The following is a 17,478-nucleotide window of genomic DNA, read 5'->3' on the forward strand; positions in this document are numbered from 1 at the left end:
CCTCTTCAGGACTCTCTTAGAGTTGTGTAGAATCATTTAACTCAAGGGATGTCAGTTTAGGGATTTGGTAGGATTAATGTTTTTATCCATTTCTCTTCTTTTCCTGGTGGGACAGTGACATCCCTATGACCTATTTAGAGTAGACATTCTAGCATACTTTTTGTCCATGACCTCTGCACTGCTCCTGTTCAGCAAAGCCAGGGAAAGACTGGGGGCACCAGACAGGAAAACACAGATATGACCACCACCCACTGAGAGAAAACTCCCAGCATGTCAGGGATATTGTTTTTGGTTTTGTAAAAGAAAACTCAAGCTTTGGGCGCTTCTGTTTGTTTAACAAAAACTTTGCTGTGCAGGCACATTGAACCTTTTGCCTACAGAGAAAGATTACTGTGCTGCTGTTGTGATGTGTGGCAGGACTTTCCTAATAATGCATACATGTTAAATAGGTTCAGTCCTAATTGTATGACAAACATGAAATGCACTGAATTTTTAGAGTGTGTATGTGCAAGGTTACAGCCTTGAGAACAGTGAAGACAACTAACTGTGCAAGATTGTTACATTACAATTATAGACGGGTTGGTATTAGTTGTGCTAACAAAAATACAGAAACACAGCAGGGAGGAAACTTCCATTCTGCTGTCAAACAAGGTGTGTAGGGGGTTAACATTGCAAGGCTATCTGGCAGTGGCAGTGGTGAGGCCTAACTTATCACACCTTCTATGAGAGACTATCAAACAAGCCTAAACACTATAAAAGGGGTTAATAAGGGCCTCAACTCCGACACAATATTTTAATAATAATAAAGAGAAAGGGTCCATATAGCACCACAATTGCCAAACTTACTATAACACTATAGGTTTCACATGCATTTCTGTGGACTGTCACTCATAAAATTCAAAGTATAAAGTTGAAAGGAAGCCCACCTCTCACATGCGGCCTAGAAAGGAATTTGGGATTTTCTGAGCCAAACAATAACATTTTAGCTCAATCAACGGCTAAAAAAACAACAGGTTGATTGGGTGATTCAAATAATTTACGGAATTTGCTAACGGCTCATATAATTTTTCTAAATATTGAAAGCAGTTTCCTTCTTGCCTTTGATTTTATCTTCTCTGTTCCTTCCACAGATCACTGGTCAAATAAAATGAGCAAGCATAGCTTTCCCTCAAATTTGAAAGATTACACAATCTATCAGAAGAGGAGTCACTCAAGAGTATATAATCAGACCTTAAGTAGCAATTATAATTAATGATAGCAAGGTCCATAAAAAGAATCAGAATACATTTTGAATCTGTAGTCATGAAATAACAGACACTGAACCAATCTGATTTGTTAGACATGCATCATACCGGCTTTACATATCTCATACCACTAGGAATAACGGTCTCAAAAAGTTGATCATTCCGATATAGCAGTGTGAAATATGTTCTAAATTGATTATTATAGCTGCAAACATCAGCTGTTTATGTTTTTGAGAGAAGCAGTGCGTGCTTTCCAAAACACAAACCGGTATAGCATAGGGCAGCAGCAAAACAAGTTTTCCTCACACATAGAATGAATTAGTGCACCAAAGGTAGCTAATTGCTATCTTCAGTGATGAACATATGCTCAGCACACGCAGCAGCAGTGAAAGCTTATAGAACACACAGAAACAGTGCAGGCTGCAAGAGTTTTAGTTACACAGAACATCGTCCCTCAGGCACACACAGAATGTTTGGCACAGGCAATATCACTCAAACTATATCACACATAGTATGGCCAGCAAGTAAGCAAGTTTCCCTGGCACATGAAGAACCTTGTCAGTAGCATTGTCAATCCAGAATGTATTGCTGATATACTGTTGTTGGATAAGAGTGCGTGTTTTAAAAAAAGTAATTGTGTCATTCTAACAAAACGATGAAATAAAGTACTCTGAAGTGATCAGTAGGCCCGGGTTTCATAAGGCATAAATACGGGTTGCTTGGTTATATGAGCCACGTTGCTTTCCTTTAGCAAAATCGCGCTTATAAAACAAAGTTGCCTAATTAGAAACAGCACTGTATCGCAAGCTGTGTTCATTTTGGTCCCGAACTATGGGGCATATCAACAACAACCGGCGATAATTATCGCTCAGCGCTCTTAGCGTGAGGATAATTATCGCCGGCTAGCGTGAATTTTTATCGCTGAGATAGCGTGCTATTAGCAACGCTTATCTCAATAGCGATAAAAATCCTCACGCTAAGTGGCTAACGTGAGATTATCGCTGGAAACCCAGCGATAATCTCACGTTAGCTTGTTGATAGGGACAGGCAAACTTAGCCATGATATCCTCCTTCCATAGGATATCATGGCTAAGTCTGAAAATTAGCAGACGTAAAAAAGCAGCGTTAACCGCGGTTAGCGCTTCTTTTTTTGTCTCTAACAGGGTTAGCGACATTCTTGATAATAGGAGAAATGTCGCTTAGCGACATTTCTTCTATTATTTTACTCTGGAACGCCCCCTTTGCATCTCATTAGAGATGCAAGGGGAAGCGTGGAGTAAAAGGGTGCTAACATGCAAATTTGCGTGTTAGCACCCTGTTGTTGATAGGGCGCTAGTTTTATCTCTGCTTTTTTGGCTTTTAAAGCCAAAAAAGCAGAGATAAAGCCCTTGTTGATATGCCCCTATATTTTAATTTTTGTGCGTTTTGGCAGCAGAAAGTTTGAGATAATTAACAATGGTATTTCACCAGAGATCTCAAGGAAATGAAGTCTCTAAAAACGCACAAACAGAATCTTTCGCACACAATGCAATAAAATATAAAAATGCTTTTGTTCCTTGCTTTTCCTACCTAGTTAGGCCTCACAAATGCTCACAAACACATCTCACCTTGCAGTCGTTAACTCTTGCCCTTCACAGCCGGCTAGAATATTATGACGCAGTTGGGAGGCACAAACTGAACACCAGATGCAGGGGAAGAGGATATTTAGAAAGCTCTAGCCCTCACTTTGAGTCAGCATTACAGCGGTCACAAATCCAACCCCATCCTGTGACGTGAGAGAAAAGGGTGTATCAGAGGAGGGGAAAAAGGAACCTGCGTCTGCCTCCTATTTTTAATTCCGGGCTGCGGCGCTCTGTGCCCGAGGTAAGATTAAAGTTGATGTCAATGGGTCTTACTGCAGTGCACTGGGAAAAAGCAAGGGGTGCCACTACCCTCCACAATAGACGATGGGTGGTTGGCAGTTATGTGCGCCCAGCAGCGGCGCATGTGCAGTGTTACTTAGAGAGAAACACTGAAACTGAAAGTCCGTTTCAGGAGCTCACACAGAGCAGAAATTAAGGACATTTTCGTGCATAGGAAAAAATGCTGTCTCTTGCACTAGCATCAATCACAAGTGGGGGGGCGTGGCCCCAAAGCTTTTAGGGAGCAGCCGCCCCTGCATTGATCATCATCAGAAAGGGGTGGGGGCCAATGAGGGATGGCTTTCACAACTTCCCTAGTTTAGCAGCTAGTGGGGGAAGTCCCCAGTGCAACCACTAGAAGTTTTTTAAGCACCCCCCTCACCCTCAGAGGATTGGATAGGGAGGAAAAATATATCCTCTCAGACTTTCTAGAGGAAAAACAAAACAAGAGAAGCCATTTGCTATGCTCCATGGGTGGAAATGTAACGTATACCTTTGTAGTAAATTTACACTTAGAGTTTGTGAATACAGAAAAGTAGTAAACTTGTTCCAAAGTGTAAATGACTCAAAAGTGTAGATTGCCTTTGTAAATTAGACCCAAAATGTCAATCTTGTAATCATAGCATGCTAGACATGGCAAATTAATTTTCCGAGCTCTCGTGACTTCAGAATTCCAATTCTTTTTCATTCCCTTTTCACCATTTCATGTGAAACGTGTGTTATGATCTCCACATTTTTTAATATTGCCAATAAACACACTTTTTAAAATGTCTTACAATTACTTTAACTTTTTCGTAGATGGAATTATTGGCAAAAATTTAATTTAGATCTCAAATAGAAAATTCTGCCTCTGATCCTTTAAGTACTGAGGCTTCTCCTATCCCTTTACTCCCAGTTTGTGGATGTCCCTTATGGAAACCAAGAAAACAGCCAAAATGCAGCAACAGTTTTTAAAGGAAATGGGATAAAGTGGTATGCAAGAAAATGGCATCAACAAAAGGTTTGCTGTGCTAAAGTCAACCTCTTCCCATTTTCAGGAACAACGTTGTAAACAGGCAGAGGTTCCCATTTTTCAGGAACAAAGTTGTAAACAGGCAGAGGTCTAAGCAAAAAGAAAATGGTGGCCACAGTTGTCCCTTCCCTGTTGTGGGACATTGGGGGAGTGGGAGCTGGGCCGATTTCCATCAAGGAACCAAGACAGGTGGCAATCGGCCCAGCGAGGGGGGAGCTAGTAATAGCATGGGCAGGGACTGCAGGACTAACCTGTCTCCTTGTAGCTGTGACCCAGTGTATCATTGATGTCATCACTACCGCCTTACTAATTCATTGATCATCATCAGAAGGGGGTGGGGGCCAATGAGGAATGGCTTTCACATCTTCCCTAGTTTAGCAGGTAGTGGGGGAAGTCCCCAGTGCAACCACTAGAAGTTTTTTCAGCACCCCCCCCCCCAGAGGATGGGACAGGAAGGAAAAATATATCCTAACAGACTTTCTAGAGTAAAAACAAAACAGGAGAAGACAAAGAAAAAGAAAGATAGAAAAAAGAGAAGGATAGGAACAAGAAAGGAAAGGTAACAAAAAGAATCTTAACCGACCATGTTCCTTTGCTGAGGGTCTCTGGTTCCCTGCAAGACAGGGAAGACGTTAGAAGGAGGGAAGAAGAAGGATTATTGGATGAGACTCGCAAGAGAAGAGACTGAGACATAGGCTGAAATCGTATCTAATACAATAAAAGAGACAATAGTTCAACAATAAAAAAAAGAAAGCAATTTGAACTAGCTGGCTCGTGTAATAAGGTATTTATACAACACGAACTACCATAGCCTCCTTTGAGTGCATGGTGGGCAAGATGGAGAAGCATCACAGTCCAGGAATCCCTGCAGTGGAACCGTCAGTCTGACAATGATGTATCAATTAAAAAATACTGGTATGCACATTGGTAATACTCTTGGCAGTTCCTCTGATTAATTTGTATGCCATTTTCCTTCCTTCTCTCTCAGTTTTGATTTAAATATTAATTAACTTTTTTATTTATTTGGAATTGTTTATGTATTCATAAACGCATTTTCAGTTCTTTTTAAAGCAATCACCTCTTTCTTATATTTATTTTATTATCTTCAATTCAATATGACTGCTCATTGTCACTGTTTTACTATATCTAAAAGTGTATCAAACTGATCCATGGTTATGACAAACAACTTGGCGGATAATATGCAAATTAGAGCAAATCATAGATAAGCCCCAATCATGTTAGATCATGCATTTCTATCCTACTAGTAATATATACCTAATTTGTCTAAATATTTTCAATTATCTAATATATGGATACATTAGTTTACTAAGGACCTTATTAAGAGATTAATAGATTACAAAACAGATGACTTCATCAAAACATCGATATCCCATCCGGCTTAGTCTATAACACACTTTTACTACAGTACACAGGGCATCTTACTCATTTGTAATGGAGTATTCAGTGCACCAATCTCAGAATAAGGACCTATGTTTTAAATATGCCAGGCCAGATATAGGTTCACCACATAACTTTTGTTGTCATCGGGTCAGTTGTCAGAATTTGGTCCTGCAGAATCTCCCTTCAGAAAACTGTCCATATATCCAACATTGCACTGGTACCTTATATTCCTTTATGACCAATGATATCTGATCAAATCATCATTATAGAGTGAGGAAGGGCCACTCCTGCTCTAATTATGCTACACAAAAATTTAAATAATTCCCCTTTCCAGGAGTATACATAAGCTACAGGTGCTAATACTACTTCTTTCATCTTCCTTTCAAGATTACGCTCTACAAAGTCACCTCCTTGCGGCCTCAGTGACAACAGATATATCAGAGAAGTAAAAAGTTTTCCTACACTGTCCTATTAGTTTGAGTGGTGTCAAAAACATGGAGTTTCTAGGCAGAAAATGTAGCCATCAAGCAAACATTGTTAGCACTGCCAATGAAACAATGAATCTGCTTTACTATGCCCTATCTGTATTACACACATTCCTTAATATTGCATGTTGTCATGTTTACATGCAATCATGTCTTTCTTGCATGTAACATATTATTATTATATCAAAACCTTGCCACACGTGACAGGTGGTTAGGTTATGCATCATAGAGATTTCTACTGTCTTTTTGAGGGAGTGCGGAGATTCCGTCATGAGTGCAGAGAATAACACATAATTTTTCGAGTTGTAGGTCTCTTTGTAATTCAAGCCCAATGAGCATTTGGACAACTTCAGACAGACATGAAGATACATGGTTCGTTCAAAGTCTTGATACAGTACGTAGATAATGTAGAAAACAATGAAGGAGGTGGTGTTAGAAAATTTCAGACTAAAGGAGAACCACTATTCAAGGCAGGGCAATGGGCTAGCTATAGTACAATGTCACAAGGAGCCTGCTTATCTTTCCCTTAAATTAAGTAATAAGTTATTTAATTTGATTCCCAGCATACAAGAAACACACATACTGAAAAAATAAAAATTATTATTGGTACAACAAATGTACAAGATTCAAAAATTCAAAGTAAATAATTCAAAGAAAAATCAATTCTCAAAAAAGAAATTTTTCAAAAACGAAGACTACCTATCCTTTACCCATCACACTCATACACACTCACATATAGACTAAAACTTGATTGATGCACGTTTCAGGGGGATTTATTCATCTAAACCAACTTAATCAGGACACTTATAATGAACAATACAATATACTAGAGGTAGACACTTAAAAAGGTTTATATGGGGCTGTGCAACAGCAGGTGATATGGAAAGTCTGCTGGTCCCAATGAGGATAACCAAGAAATGACCACCATATGCTGAGAGTAAAACACCTAGAGCCAGATGTACGACCGCTGAAAATTGTGACTCTCAATTTGTGAGAAATTGCGACCCGCAAATTGTGAGTTGCAAAATGGAACCTTCGAAGGGAAGACAACAGATGAGTGTGAGTCGCCAATGACTCACAACGCAATTTTGGCTCCCATCTATTTGCGAGTCGCAAAAAGCACGCAAATAACTACCTCTGCTAAAATTCACTTTTTGCATACGCAAATTGCAAGTGCTGCAGAAACACGCCAAAAATTGCACTTGCAAATTTCAAGTTAGAAAAAATACATGGAAAACACTTCCTGGTAGAGCTGAAGGACCCCAAAACAGGAAGTGGTGTCCAAGGATACTCTTGAACAAAATCCCAAGCACATGTCATGGTGCAGCAGCTCAGTGCAACACTGCTGTGTGAGCATGACTGACAGCATAAGCAGCAAGGCAGCAAGAAGGGTGCCAAGGAGAGGCTGAGGAAGCTTATGTTTGCAGAAAAGGAGCTGGACATCCTAACTGAGGAATGCTGCAACCACCATGAGGAGCTATTTGGGAGTGCCTCACACCGTGTGCCAGAGTGACACAAAAGAAAGATCTGGCATTGTATACAGCACCGCATCAATGCCCTTTGAGTGGCACACAGGTCCATTGATTCTTTTTTGAGTCTAAAAGCAAAAATCACACACCTAAAATTGGATGGTTTGATGTTAACTGCTCTAAAGCTCATGCAGTTTTGAAAAAAGTTCTAGAAAAATCAGTTAGAGACCAGGTCGAAATTAGGCTGGCCAGAAAGGGTTATAGAACCTCCCATAAAACGCGTAAAGAGGCCATTAGACTGGAAGCATGGTGGGAACTCCAACTAGCCTCAGAATTAAAAGACAGTGCAGGCTTTTGGAAAGCAGTGAATGCCCTCTTTTTGGCACCAAAAAATATTCCTTCCATTGAGATTACTATTGGTGCAGACCAATGCGTGCCACATTTTTCTAAACTATATTCCAACGACTCTAGCGATAGTTGCCAGGATGACTTGGGTACACAGCGTCTGAATTCCCTCCCCATAGACATCGGCTTTATGGTGGAGGAAGTTATAGAGGCAATGAACGCAAGCAAGGGAATGAAAGCCCCCGGGCCAGATAGGGTTCCTATGGATTTATATCAGTCAGTCAAAGAGGCTTTATTTCGATATGAATATATCTTAAAAAGCAAAACTACAACATTGTACAATAAGATGATAAAAAGGAATCCGTGCATGGAAAGATAGACAAACATTGCATACTACTACTGATGCCAATAAATTAGCTAAAAACAGATAAAAATATCGGATTAAAAAACAGATTAAACAACATACAAAAGCCTAGATGACCTGATGCGCCAAGCCCATCCTAAGAACTTGGCTAAACCACAAGCAAAGAGGGGCCTTGGGTCATTTTTTAATATTCGTAGTGCTTCTATACAATGTCTGGTTCCAAGTTCTCTGCAAAGTGGTTTTAACCACCTATTCCGAGGGGCTGCATAAGCCGGGCATTCAAACAAAAAATGGGGAACAGACTCAGACCTCTTATCACAAAAAGGACAAAGGGAAGATGTTTGAGATGGGACTTTCCACCTGGAAGTTAATTCTCCCACAGGGAGTAAACCTAATCTAAATTGAAAGTATAGGGCCCTGTCTTTACGATTGGAGATGACATCCAGGTAAGGTTCACAAAAGTAAATTTCTTTGACCAACAGAAAATCCAAGGTGGACCTGCACAGGTTGACATTACTGCTTCTGATTCCCGCCACCCAGCTCCAATAAATCTTTTTTAGCTCAGACTTAGGAGGTGCGGTTCTATTAGTCCAGGCCTCGTAGTTTTGCTTTTTAAGATATATTCATATCGAAATAAAGCCTCTTTGACTGACTGGATTTATATCAATCTAATCTAATCTAATCTAATCCTTTCCTATGGGGCACACTCTTAACGTCAGTTTTGAATGCCTGTTGTAAGCACGGATTTATTCCCACTTGGTCTAAAAATGATACAAGGTCTAGGTACCATCGAACAAGGCCTAAATTTAAATTTAATCTGGGGCAAATTCATACAAGCTGAACATGGGAATCTTTTTCTGGCAACTTATTATCTTTCCAAGGCAATTGTATCACGATGCGCTGGCCAGCGTTCGAAACGGTAGAGCAGGGGATTGCAGTCAGAATTTCCCTGTCAGAAAGGGGGTAGGACAGGGGTGTGTGCTAGCCCCCTTTCTTTTTACTTTGTATATAAATGGCCTGGGCGCAGTTATAAGTAAGGAATGCCAGGATGCTCCTCGAATCAGCAGTTGCCCAATTGCAGCGTTATTATATGCGGATGACGCCATCTTACTTTCCCGTACACAAACAGGGTTGCAAAAAGCTGTCACTAGCTTTGCTACTTTTATGTCAAACCTGGATCTCTAGGGTAATATTACCAAAATATATGTAATGAAAAGCGACAAAAATAGTTTAAAGTGTCAAGATGTTTTCATTAACAATAAAAAGCTGGAATTTATGAACTATTTCTCATACTTGGGAATAGTTTTTGAAAGAAGCGGCTCATGGGCAAGTGTCGTAAGAGCGAGGAAACTATTATTCGCAAAATCTACGCGAGCTTTGGTGAATTTTGCCAGGAAGTTGGGTAAACGACCTATCATTGAACTGATAAAAGTTTATAATGCCAAATGTATATAGCCATTTAAGGAGCCGGCATCTGAGGCATTACAGACGTACAACCCTTACAACTAGTGGAGAATCTATTTATAAGATATATACTAGCGGTTCCCAATAGTGTGGCTACTTACAACAGTCATGCACAACTTAGCATGCCATACCTATCAGACATAATCAAAATTCAAACGGTCCTATTATGACACAAGATCTGGTCTAGTCCTGCCACTGGCCTTAACCATGACGTGATTAATGACTGCCTTCATCTGGAAGGAGAGTCACGTATACCATTGCTTAGTTATGTTAAAAATTCTGAGACCAACCTGGGTTGTCCAGGTTCCTTCTTTAAGTCGTCTAGTATTGCCATTGTTCCAAGGAAAGTACTAAAGACCACCTGTATGGAATTCCTGGGGAATAACAGATTATCCCAAGAAATAGGTAAATCATCTGTTAGAGAGAACCAACTGTTACTATCACAAATAGGGATTCAACCCTATCTTGCAAGTGTGAAGGGGAGTTACGATAGGACGTTGTTAACTTGTTTCCGTTTTGGCAGCTTTTATAGATTGGTTGCGTTTCCTAATATGAATGACTGGTCCCGGCTTTTAGACCCATGTCCTTGTGACGACATTTCCTCTCAGTCCACTATACATTTTTTTTTCTTCTGTAAATTATATGACTTCTTGCGCAGAAGATGGACTCTGCCAATACTGGAGAGGTTGGGTCTGAAACAATGTTGGCCCGCTTTGCTCAGATTACAACTTTTGGAAGAAGAAATGTTTATTGAATGTCTAGCAAATTTTAATATCTCCTGTATATGTATGGATTTTTAAGAGAATTTATCAAGATGTGATGAAATTAACAACTTACGAACGCGTTATATAAATGATACTCTGAATCTTGTAAACGAATGGACATGCGACACATGATTTTATTCTTTTATGTACAATGCTTTTATGATTTAAGTGTTCAAATCAAATAAAGCTTGTTTTGATTTGATTTCATTTGACATAAAGAAGCGCTTGTGCGATCTGCGCTCCAGGGCCAAGGAGAGGGTGGCAGCATGTCTGCGAGAGGCACAAGGGACCAGAGATGGGCCATCCACTGCATCGGAACCCTCAGCTGCTGAAGCCATTGTGTAAAGTACCCTGGAAAGGGCGGTTGTTGTAGGCATAAGGAGCCTTAACACATCACAGCCAGCAACAAATCCTGGTAAGTGAGAAATGTGTTTGTGATGTGTGAATACCCACTAAAACCTGTTCTGCGTATGTGAGCTAATCATCCACAACCAAGCATCCATTTCCACCAAAAAAGCAACACTAATGTTGCATCATGGGAGATGTAGTCTGTGACATATACAGTGTAGTTAAGGAATGAATAAACATTGCAACACCACAGAAACAGTGACTCACATATTTTATTTTATTCTTTCCTCTTTTGGCACATAGACACACCACTGGAGAAGAGCACAGTGCTGATGACACTGTGGGTAGCCCGGGCTGGCCCAGATGGAGGAGGGCAGGATGTGGGAGAAGCAAGCAGGCCCAGTTGTTCAGAAGGCCCAGCAACTGATGCACCAACAACATCACAGGCCAAAGCCAGTGTCACACCAGCTTTACAGTAGACACCAACATCCCGACGCTCTCCGGCCACCAGGGTGCAGATGTCACGACCAACTCAGCAGTCACTACGGCGGCTGCAAAGTCTTTCCTCTGCTGGAGCAGCCAGTCAGCTCATGTCTGGAGCTCTGGATCAGGTGATGTTGCAAATACAGCGCCTGCAACATAAGACACAGAGGCAAATAAATGTGAGGATGACACAGGGCTTCCTCAGTATTACTGACAAACTAACAGAAAAGTAGACCATACTGGAAGCAAAACTGAATGACCTCACAAACACAATTGCTGACCTTGCCAAAGAATGGGCAGAGGAAATGGCGCAGCTCAGGCGCATGGAGCGCAGCAGGGGCCACAAATTGGACACACTGAGCAGGGCCATTTGTAGGCTTGCTCATGCAACAAGCCAACATAGCAAGCGCACCCTGGGGCTCCAGGTGGAGATAGGCCCCTATAGTGGGGATGTTGCTCGTGGCCTGGAGAAGATCACTGCAGCAGTGGAAACACTGCAGACAAGCATGATTGTTGGTGGACGTGCCATGGATGGCACAGATAGTGAGGTGTCAAGAAGCAGTAGCGTCTCGGCTACAGAGACACCTGTAATGCGCTGTAGAAGCAGCCGGCACCTTGGATTGGAAAGTGGCAGCTCTGGCCAGGCTGGGCTGAGGGGCAAAAAATGATCTGTGTAGGGTCACTGCACAATGTTTTGGCCACATATCCTTTCTATTTTTTGTAGATGCAACCACAATGGAGTTACATTGTAGTTCAGGCCTACATTTTCTGATGTACAGGTTTTCCTTAGTTTGTTTGTGGATGCTTGCACAATAAAGCACCAATTGATAGTCACAAGTTGTTCTGTCTTATGTATAGGAGAGTGGGTAAACAATGTGTATGTACCTTTAAAAATAGTTGTTGTCAATCTGGTCCCTGCCCCTTCTCCCCTCTGCTGCAGCGCTACCATCTCTTTGATGTAGGGCAGGTGGTCCTGGGTCCATATCATCCGAATCTGTGTCAGACACATCCATGGGCAATCCACCCCTGCAGGCAATGTTGTGGAGCATGGCACATGTTGCCACGATTTTACAGACTGTCTCTGATGCATACTGCAGACCTCCGCCATTCTTGTGTAGGCACCTGAAGTGCGCTTTCATGATCCCAAAAGTGTGCTCAATCACAGCCCTGTGTGCCTTGTTGTACCGCCTTTCATGTATGTTGTTGGGAGACAGGTACGGCGGGAGGATCCATGGCCGCAGGGCATACGCACTGTCACGTGTTGTGATATATACGATGGGGAGATTACATGCTTACAGACATACAAGTGCAAAGCCATTTATCTGGGGACTGGTAATATCATTACCTAGGAGGTATCAATCATCGAAGTCACTTCCTTCTAAACTTTGGTATATGCCACTGTGTCTGAAATGTATGCATCATGGGTGATTCCAGGAAATGTTGCTACCAGGTCACTGATGATGTTATGATGATGTTATTTGTGCCACAGACAACTTGGATGTTGAGGGAATGAGTGCTTTTCCTATTGCGGAAGATATGTTCTTTGCGAGATGGGGGACATATGGGCACATGGGTCCCATCTTGGTACCCTATGACCTGTGGGAACCTTGCTAATCTGTAAAAACTCAAGTTTTGTTTGATCTATTTCCTCATCATTCCTGGGCATGTATATGTGTTGATTGATGTGGTAAAGCATGGCCTCTAGGAAATTATGGAAAAAACATGAAAGCGCTCTCTGAGACACACCACCAGCCACTGCAATGACATACTGATAGCTACCAGTGGCCAGTGGAGGGAGAACAAGACATGCTCTCAAGTTGTGGCTTCAAGGTGTCTATGAGGTCATAAATCTCCTCCTCTTTCTTTTTCAGCAATGTTAGCCTGACTCTGAATATATGGCTGCAGAGACGCTGTGAGTGGAAATGAAGGGTGTTTTGCAAGAAACTGAGAAGTGTATATATATATATATATATATATATATATATATATATATATATATATATATATATATATATATATATTATCTACTGGCGGTCGCCAGTAGATAGTTATAGTTAAGACCTATTTTGCATAGGAAATCTGCAGCATTCTATTGGGAATTTCTTTGGCGCCGATTGACGAATCTTCGTGAAATTCGCCAAACTTTTGGCCAGCTCGGCTCCGCTCCTACCCTGAAAGTTTCGTGGTGATTCGTCCAGCGGGGGCTGAGAAAAAAGAGGGGTCCCAAAATGCGTTTTCCCCATGCAATTTCCCATAGGATCTGTTGTCGCAGCTACAGCCCGAACAGCTGAACGGAATGACACCAAATTTGGCAAAGAGGTAGTCCTCAGTTCGGACTCGTGCCTTTTGCATATTTGGTGTGAATCTGTTCAGTAGTTCCTGAGAAAATGAGGGTAAAAAAGTTAGTGATATCTATGGCCGCGGAGGATCCGCGGACCGCACCCGCACCGTAAGCGAACCCTCCCCGAACGGAGCGCGCACCCTCCCGATCGCGCGCTGAATGCTAATTGGCTGTCGAGCGTCTCTCTAAATTCGAAACCAGGAACTGTTGGCAGCCATTTTCTGCCTCGGTAGAAGCGAGGCTGAAGAAGCAAGGGGAATAAGTGCGTAAAAGATATAAAGGGGGCAGAGTGAAAATACTCTGACCCTCTAGAGGTGCTTACGGGGTCCCAGAAGGACCCCCTGGGGCCCCCCTTTTTAAAAAAAAAAAGCGGCGAAATGCGTGCACGGTGCGCGCATCCTATCGCGTTGGATGCACGGATCCTCTCGCGGTGGGTTCGCGGATCCAAGGGAAAAAAAAATGAAATTGTTGGGAGATAAAGATTAAGCTTAAGTGTTTTGTTCTTGAGTGGTTCTAAAAAGAGCCGTTGTGTTCATTGAGAGTTTTTGGTACTTATAAGTAAATACCTATACAGAGTCTAAAGTTGTTGAGGAAGACTCTGTTTCCTTCATCAGTAAAGTGTACTCCATCTCTCCTATACATCTCTTGCATATGAAAGCGCAGATTGTTATTGTAAATGGACCCCATTCTGTAGTCTCGGAGAAAAGCAGAAACAGATTTATTCACATGTTTCCTAGCCTTCTCAATCTGTGGACAAAAATTATCGGACCAGTTCCATTTCTGCCTTTGGCATATGTTAGAATACACAAAGGCAGTTTTAGGGAGAAGTTGTGCAAAGGTGTCCTTCATAAGCATTTCCAGACCTACCGCAGTCAAAGTGCCTAGGTCATTGCCACCACAGTGCACTATTATGAGGTCAGGGTGTTGGATTTGCATGAAGGATTTCACCAATGGCATCAATTGGTGCCACTTTAACCCTCTCTGTCCAATCCATTTAATGTCTACATTTGGCAAACCTAGGTCTTTGTGAATGCTTTTGTTTTCTGCATACCTTTGGCTCCAGAAAATGTAGCTGTGTCCCACAATCCACACTGTAAGCATCTTGTAAGGAGGTCTGGATGCACTCTGATGGTCTCTGTAAATTAAATGGCAGTTTAGAAAGTAAGATGTTTCTAAAATGGTGGCTAAGATGCAATTTTGAAAAAAGACAAGAAATCATTGGTTGTTTGACAACCTTCTACACTGAAAGGTAGGGTGCATATTTCTGTTTTTTAAACGCTTGATTCTTATTGGTTAACAAAAACAGATTGTAAGGAACATTATATATAATAAGCTGATATGTTGAGAAGTCAAGCACACTTGCTGTTTTGATTAACAACATTGTGTGTGCTGAACTTGTGACCTGTGTGCTCAGTACAGTGTTCCATGACCTGTTTCTATGGTAACGGGCAGAAGGCAGATTGGGGGAAGGGTTGAAGTTTATGTTATTTGGAAAGGGTTGAAATGTTTAAACAATAGAAATGTGTGTTTGCTTTTGAATTTATGTGGGAAGGAATGTGATTTGATGTTTACATGTATATGTGTGGAAAATGAGAGGGAAACTTAGCCATTCTTTGGTTTTGCTGACAGGTGCACAGTGCAGAGATTCTGTATAAGAAAATCTGGTGTGTGACTGATATCTGGTGTGTGACTGATATACTTCTTAATCTACACAACATCTTGAAAGGTGAGTTATTTAATTGTGAGGGGATGTATGTAGACTAATTTTATTTTAATCAGACTAATGTATTTTTTCTGCTAAAGTGTAGGGAGTATTTTTTTTTCTCTACAATCTTATTGACAGTGTGTGTGCATGTAGAAACCATTCTGTGATAAGCATTTGTGTTTTTCATGTGTTTGTAGAGAGATAACTGTGCAGTTTTTATATTTTGGTAGAATTAGAAACCAGTCATTGTTTATGAATTTGTGAAATGAGTTATGTTATGTTTCTATACTAAAATGTAGTACTACTTCTAGATGAAGAAATGTGTTTTGATATAGTGCAAGGGATAGTGTTGTTTGTCTAGAATCACACAGTGAGTCTGTGTGCATTTGGGAACCACTGTGAGAGAAGATTTGGTAATATCGTGTATTTGCTGACTGAAAACTGTTTTAAAACTTGTCATGTTGTCAAGTTTTAGTAGCATTAGAAGCCAGTCTTTGCTTATGTGTTGATTAAATGAGTCAGGCATTGACACTAAAGTGCAGTCGTGAAATATGTAGATTGTGTGCAGTTCCCTTATCACTTCCAGTGTAGTGAATGAGTTTTGGTAAACTCCTAGGAATACTGGTGCTTGTCTAGAATCACACTGTGAGTCTGTGTGAATTTGGGAACCACTGTCAGAGAAGCGTTTGGTAACATCGTGCATTTGCGGATAGAAACTGTTTTGAAACCTGTCATGTTGTGAAGTTTTAGTAGCATTAGAAGCCAGTCTTTGCTTATGTGTTGATTAAATGACTCAGGCATTGACACTAAAGTGTAGTCGTGAAATATGTAGATTGTGTGCAGTTCTCTTACCTCTTCCACTGTAGTGAATGAGTTTTGGTAAACTCCTAGGGATAATGGTGCTTGTCTAGAATCGCACTGTGAGTCTGTGTGCATTTGGGAACCACTGTCAGAGAAGCGTTTGGTAAGATCGTGCTTTTGCTGACAGAAAACTGTTTTGAAATCTGTCATGTTGTAAAGTTTTAGTAGCATTAGAATCCAGTCTTTGCTTATGCGTTGATTAAATGAGTCATGCTTTGACACTGATGTGGTGTACTTAAATATGTAGATTGTGTGCAGTACCATTAACTCTTCCAGGGTAGTGAATGAGTTTTGGTAAACTCCTAGGATAGTGTTGCTTGTCTAAAATCACACTGTGAGTCTGTGTGCATTTGGGTAAGGATTGTGAGAGAAGCATTTGGTAACATCGTTTATTTACTGACAGATAACTGTTTTAAAACCTGTCATGTTGTCAAGTTTTAGTAGCATTAGAAGCCAGTCATTGCTTATGCGTTGATTATGTGTTGATTAAATGAGTCAGGCATTGACACTAAAGTGCAGTCGTGAAATATGTAGATTGTGTGCATTTCCTTTACCAGTTCCAGTGTAGTGAATGAGTTTTGGTAAACTCCTAGGGATAGTGGTGCTTGTCTAGAATCACACTGTGAGTCTGTGTGCATTTGGGAACCACTGTCAGAGAAGCGTTTGGTAACATCGTGCTTTTGCTGACAGAAAACTGTCATGTTGTGAAGTTTTAGTAGCATTAGAAGCCAGTCTTTGTGGGGGTGTGGCTTCGGAGCCGTTGGAAATGGCCGCCGTTTTCGGGAGCTCCGCAGCAACGTAGGCAGCAGGGAGTCTCCAGGCTTCTTTTTATCGGTATCGGACCGCGGAAAACGGCATTTCAAGCGTCGGAATACCTCAGCCACCGCTGGGATGAGTCGCGGAGAATTTCCATGCCGTTAAGGTGATTTTATATCGTCAAATGCAGTCAGTCAGAGCAGCGGCCGCCATTTTGTTTTCTGTGATGTTATTTTCCTGACGCGCTCGTTGCCTCATGTTCAGTGCCATTCTCTTCAGGATTTCTGCTATTAATATATGCACAAAGGTTTTTTCCTCAATTGGGTTACAAATTCTCTGGACTTCTTTGTAGTGGTTATTGGAGTACCTTCTGCAGCCTCCTTTTTCCTCATTTTTATTTTTTCCTTCCTTCAACGCTTCTTTGTGGAATTCCTCTAATTTTGACAATTATTGCTATCTGAACCTTCTTTCCTTGTGACCTTCTCTACCATTACCAAAAGGGACTTTGTTTTCTTTCTCTTCATGGCAATGCCGC

Source organism: Triturus cristatus, chromosome 2_2 (assembly GCF_964204655.1).
Source record: "Triturus cristatus chromosome 2_2, aTriCri1.1, whole genome shotgun sequence".
In the NCBI taxonomy this organism is placed as follows: Eukaryota; Metazoa; Chordata; class Amphibia; order Caudata; family Salamandridae; genus Triturus; species Triturus cristatus.